This window comes from Carassius auratus, unplaced genomic scaffold, assembly GCF_003368295.1.
Source record: "Carassius auratus strain Wakin unplaced genomic scaffold, ASM336829v1 scaf_tig00023192, whole genome shotgun sequence".
In the NCBI taxonomy this organism is placed as follows: domain Eukaryota; kingdom Metazoa; phylum Chordata; class Actinopteri; order Cypriniformes; family Cyprinidae; genus Carassius; species Carassius auratus.
This window is the reverse complement of record NW_020525242.1, coordinates 1-6,491: the sequence shown is the minus strand read 5'-3', so window position 1 is coordinate 6,491 and position 6,491 is coordinate 1. Positions and strand designations below refer to the sequence as shown.

Genomic DNA, 6,491 nt, shown 5'->3' with positions numbered 1-6,491 from the left:
TCACTGCTTCTGGGTTCCACTGCGAAGCTGACCGTATGGGACCAGCTGTAGCAGCAGATGTACTGCACTCGGCCAGTTGTCCTGATTTCTGAAATCACAACTCTGGGCCTCACATTCCACAAAGGCGAACTGGTACACAGACCTGGAGTCCTCAAAGACATTGTTCTGCTCCACTGGACACAACAGGGGAACAACAGGGTTAAACATCTGACACAAAGCAGTCTAAACATTTTATTTTCTGCTCAGGCACCTCATAGGGAGCCAGGCTTATAATGTAATAGATAAATCATCCAAACTCTACAGCATCTGCTTGTGCCTCTGATCCAGTCATTCACAGTAACAGTATATCTATGACCTGAAAGCAGAATGCCCAAGTCCAAGAGAATGTTCCAGAATTTGGAAGCTATTGTCCTATTCCTGATAAATTCACAATGATCCTTCAGCTATTCCACCAGCTCCAGACCGATATATGTCCTCCTGAGAATATGCCAGATGAGAACAGGAATTTTTTTTAGAGATTAATTTTACTAATCAAAATAAAACCATTAGGAATATAATTATGCATTCAATAAATAAATAAATGCATAACCAACCGCTCACCTGATTGATTAAAAAAAAGACATATAAACCACTTTTACATCTTTGCACATTTGTACTTTTTTGTTTGTTTTGAAATATATAGATTGATAAGGATTGTTAATGTGGGTAAATAAACTTCAGATATCAGTTTCTCACTCTTAAGCTACAAAGTTAACTTATGTTATATTTAATGATTGTGTGATCCAAATGATTGTCTGTTGAATGATGTGTGGTATTTTGGACAAAGAAGTCTTATTTAATTAGTGCAGAATCTGAAATATATTTTATTTTGATATCATAATGTATGTTTTAAGATTATTCAAAATCCCCAAAACATTTTATTATGTCAAGACTTTGAACGTTTATGAATCTAAACATTTTCAGTGTCATACTTTTGGGCCCATCTATATGTGATACTTCATATAAAAGGTCCATTTACTCTAAGAACGATAATTATAACGATTATCATATTAGCGTCCACACCAATGAATGTTGATGTTCTGTTAATATGCTACAGTTATGTTGTCTGCTGCTTTAAATGCTTGAGTTCTTTAAATACAGGTGGATTCTGATTGGCTGTCAATGTTTTATATTACATCAGAAAAAAAAGGCTATATTTTATATATAAATCATAAATTGTTGGAATGAATCCTACCCGATGATTCTTGCCAGTTTGATATGTGCGTTCCAGTTATCCTGACCACTGGATACGTAAGCATTCCTAAGTGCTCGTCCGGCACAAGGTACATTACACTCACAAGCCTTTAAAACAAACAGAGAACATTGTCATGACAAGTAAAAGATGTTGACAATAAAATGTGATAACGCTGTCAGAAAAGATATTAGTCTATATACTTCCTACTATATAGAAAAGAGGTGCATCTCAGTAAATCTCAGGTGCATTCTCTTTGGGGAAGTCGTGGACCCAGTGGTTAGAGAGTTTGACTGTAGCTGTCACAGAGTATGAAATAAATACCCCCCAAACCCGTGTTAGCTCTCTTCCAGGAGGAATGCCTTATTAATATTGATATTTCCACAATATCTAGGCTAGCAAAAATATACATTTGTTTACATTTTGCAGAACAGACAAGAGAAGATCCTTCCATGTGCATTTGATTCGTTATGTTCAGATGTTCGGTAACTTCGAATCGGTAGCGGTCATGTGAATAGTTTTCACTCTTCTCCGTGTCAGAGGTTATTTATGCATATACAAAACATAATTCATATACTTTAAAATATAATTTAATTCAGTGAAGCAAATCAGAATTTTTTGTTACTATTTAGCTGTTACTCCAGTTTTCAGAGTCATGATCCTTCAAAAAAAATGATATTTCTAATATATTGATTTTGTTACCAGTGCTGGAAAAAGTTTTGCTGCTTAATATTTTTTGGAACCTGTGACAGTTTGTTTAGGATTCTTTGATGTATAAACATACTGGAATGATTTCTGAAGGATTATGTGACACTGAAGACTGAAGTAAAGGCTGATGAAATATATTGAGTGATACTTTTTTACTCTTACTCAAGCAACTTTTTAACTTTTAGTTTTACTTCAGTACAGTTTTAGGGTACTTTACCCACCTCTGATTTAGTGGAAGGCCACCCAAATCCAGTTTGTGTTGGAGAGGAGGATGTGGGTGTGAAAAAGAAGAAAGGGAGGAAGGAGGACACCTCTAAAAAGACAAACCGATATAGGTTATGGAGGTGGACCTCTTGTTGGAGAGCTGGTCAAAAATACAGCATGAAGACCAGCTCAGCTCAGGGTGGGGATGAGGCTCAGGGTACTGACACTGTGGCAGTTCCATCTAGAAGAAGTCCTGATGGTAAACAACATGTTTTATGAATTTATGTACAAGAATCCAACAAACTAAATAATAATTAATTAACATCTTAGATGCAGTAATATGACTATATGTATCTACTTTTTAATTAACATTAAACCTATGTTTTGGTTCATATAATTCCCTTCATTAGATCAGAATTCACTAAAGCAGTTAATCTGTATTTCAGAGAACCTCAATCATCAGGAACCTTCACCAGTGACCCTGAAGTCTATCCTGTAGTAGAGGAACAACTTGCTGTTCATCCATATAAAGATATCATCCAATCTCCAGTATGGACCAACAATGTCACTCCATTTCTAGTTGACACTACCGTGTCTGACTGGAGCATCGATGCCAGCTTGACTCCAGTCTTCACCACATCGAACTGGAGTGCTGTTGTCCACCCAGATGACTCCAGTTCACATTGCATCTAACTGGAGCACTGATGCCGCTCTGAATCCAGCATGCACCATGTCAGCCTTGGAGCATTGATGTCACACAGACTCCAACATGCACTGCATCAAACTGGAGTGCTAACGTCCCTCAGACTCCAGTATGCACAGTGTCAGAATGGAGCAATGACTTCACCCATACTCCAGAGTGCAGCACTTCTGATTGGAGGCCCATGTCACCCAGAATCCAGCATGCACCATATGAGCACTGACGTCACCCAGACGCCACCCCTTCCGATTGGTCCATCAAAATTTCCCAGACTCCAGTCTGCAGCACATAAAACTGGAGCATCAATGTCTTCCAAAATTCAGTTAGTTCCACAGAGGTCTCTGTGTCACGTCTGACAAAGCAGCTATAGAATAAGGGAAAGATGAAAACTGAGGGTAAAAGTACTGCAACAATAACACACACACACGCCATTTTAATATCACAATATCACAAAAAAGACTACACTGCAGTGCCTGATATTGAACTGATCTTGTGTTTCCTTAGTCATCAATTCCTGCTGAATTATGTGATTGGCAACATCCCGGGAGAAGGGATGTTTAAATGCTGTGTATGAGGGGAGTCATCTGCAGGATGGCTTTAAGGTTTCATTTTTTACTTATAATATCTAGCTAGCAGACTGATCTTCCAGCATGGATTAATTTGACCACTGCATTATAATATCATTATATTAATTGTAAATAAATCTTAGACAATCTGTTTATTGTTTCATATAGCAGTGAAATATGTCAAAAAGACAGAGAATGACGAAAAACATCATTTTCGTAAGGAGCCTGTGCTCTATACATTATCCTCTGTGTATTCACTTTAAAACATCTCATATTACTACAGTTGATCATTTTGCGAAATATCAGTCTAAGTTGTAATTTGGGAAACCACATACACCTAACCATCGAAAATTTTTATTTCTTCAAACCGGGTCATTCCAAGCCCCTCCCACTAGAGGTTGCACTGCTAGTCCTTTCCAACTGAGGCCCCTGCATTCCAGAAATAATCCAGCTGCTGGACTGGCAGGGACCAGTATGACCATTATATTATGGTTATGAAGCGCCCCTCACCCTGCGAGTACCTGTTTGGTTTTGCAGAATGCCATGGAGGCAGCATTGATGAAACATTAGCTCTTGTCATAATATGGCAGGTAACACAGGCTTCCTACATGTGCAGCCGCCGTGGCATTTTACACAGCGATATTAAACTTGAAAATCTGCTCATTAATAAGGAGACCCATGAAGTCAAGCTAATTGACTTTGGGTGTGGCGACCTCTTTAAGAAACCGGGCAACAAGATATTCTCGTGAAATCATATACAAATGCCAGGAAAAAATCCTGTGGTATTGCAAACTTACAGATGTATCTCTTTCCTTCAGGGCACTTTTGAGTACTGCCCCCCAACCCCCCGGAGTATAATGAGAAGGGCGAGTACAATGGGAAGCCAGCAACAGTCAGTGTGCTCTTGCTCACACTGGTTTGTGGGGATTATCCCAGCACTGATGACTTAAGCAAGACCAATGCAAACAATTTCTCCAAAGCTGGCTTGTCAGAAGGTGAGCTTTTCATGACAATTAAGAAAGCAGACTGTATAATGATGCTTTAGAATAACATGATCAGAGATAGAAAGTGTGGAGTCCAAAGTAATAATCAGTGCTTTCTTCAGACATTCCTCTCTGGAGGTCTTGAATAATTGAGAATTGGTCAAATCAAATTTAGTCATTTTTGAATGAATAAATGAGGCATTTGTATGTATATAAATGTTGCCACAAATATATTTTAACCTCTAATTTAAACAAATTATAGGCAAAATGTGACTGCCATTTTTAGAAATGGACTATGTAGTAAATATTGAAAAATGACATTTAATATTTAAGCTTTTATTATCATGTGTATCTTCTTGTTTGTTAACGGACAGATTTACAAATCTTTTAGGTTTTTGACAAATAACTTTCTTTTTTTTCCTCCAACATCTCTAGGTCTTATGTTTAAATTTATGTTAAAATATATTTATTAGAAATGCATTCTTTATATTCATGTTTGTGTAAAAAACGGACCAGTTTCATATAATAGGTCATTTTCTGCATTTTTTTTTTTTTTTTTTTTTTTTTTGAATGGAAGGATCAGGATATGCTAGGTACTAAAACTTTTCATTTGGCCATTTTTGCCATTTCATTTGTTTTGTTTACCTAGCTAGTTATATTGTTTGACAAATCATTTGTACTGTGTGTGTGTGTGTGTGTAACTGTGTGAACATCAGTTAAACCATTTCAAAAGGCATTCCTTCTAAAAGCAGTTTTATTGGTTGTCTTTGAACCGTCTGACACTTAAAGGGTCCTCAGACAAGGAGGTAAACATTTCAGCAGTAAAAATAATCTGTGAAATAAAATGTTTCATAATCCATAATAATAATATATTATTGCCACAGTTGAAACAGATGCAATGTAGTCTGAGTACTGTACATATACTGTATGTGAACCATTACTTCTGTAGTTACAACAAACAAATAAGTTCAAGCTAGAGTTCAGTAGATAAAAGTTAAGTTCTGAGGTATAAGATTTATCCATTTTGTAGAAAGACTCAGTTAAAGTAGTCAACTAAAAGTCCTTGACATGATACTTATACATATACATGATATAAACAGAGAACAGATAGTCCACAGTCTTGTTAAAACTCAAGAATTTTTCACTTGAAAAGTGTGCGATAAAACTAAAAGATTAACCAGTCAGTTAAAAGCACAAATAATAAACGAGCTATTCCTTTTATATTCTGTAAAAAAATCAGCTTTTGTCTGAGATTTGTAGTTTGTGTGCTAAGTACCAGTTTTCAAGACTACCAAGTTATCTTGAAAAAAGAAGACATTTATTGTCTTTTTATTAAGAACTGGTGATGGCATGCTGTTTGTGTTTAGCTGACAAATGTGAAAATAGATTTACAAAAAGGTGTACACTTAGCTAATAATCCATGAAAACATGTTGTGTCAGCTATGTTCAGTTACAGTATGTTCTTGTTGTAATACTGAACGTTTTAAGACTTGTATTAACTTCCAGGAAAGCTTGCCTCTTATGATGGTGTACCTTTTGACTGGCAACAGGAGTCGCTCTTTCCTGATTATGTTCACCTGAGTACTGCGCTGTGCCAAACCCTTTCTTTCTTCCAAAGAGATCATTGTGACACCTTTTTACAATACACTGAGCTGGATAGAGTGCATTTAATATTTATCCCTTACAAAAAAGATCCTGTAGGATTTTGGTTCTACGTGCAGGCACAGAGCAGGGATTGAGACATATTCATGAGAGATATTTGCATTGCTTCCCAGATAGCACACGTACATCTGCAAGATGTCTGTTAAAGATCGCTTAATCTGGAAAGCATTTGCTGTTTACAAACATCTGAAAGATGTCTCTAAGATGTCAGTATTTTTACATACATTCTAAATCATAAAAAAAAACAAAAAAAAAAAAAAAAAAAAAAAAACATAGACATAGACATTTTCTAAACGTCTGTTTCACATCTAATAGGAATGAACAAACACTTTAAAAAACCGTCTTGCAGATGTAAATGCAGGCATCAAAGAGACATCTCTGTGATGTGGATGTGCTATCAGGGTCATGTGTTTTGTACGTGGTTTCCTCTTGACTTT

At 36.5% G+C, this 6,491-nt stretch overlaps 2 pseudogenes; one reads left to right on the top strand and one right to left on the bottom strand.

Moving 5' to 3' along the window:
- LOC113077753 (rap guanine nucleotide exchange factor 5-like) lies at window positions 1-1,888 on the bottom strand (annotated as a pseudogene).
- Window positions 1,889-2,320: 432 nt separating this feature from the next.
- On the top strand, window positions 2,321-4,404 carry LOC113077754 (serine/threonine-protein kinase pim-1-like; annotated as a pseudogene).
- Window positions 4,405-6,491: the final 2,087 nt, after the last annotated feature.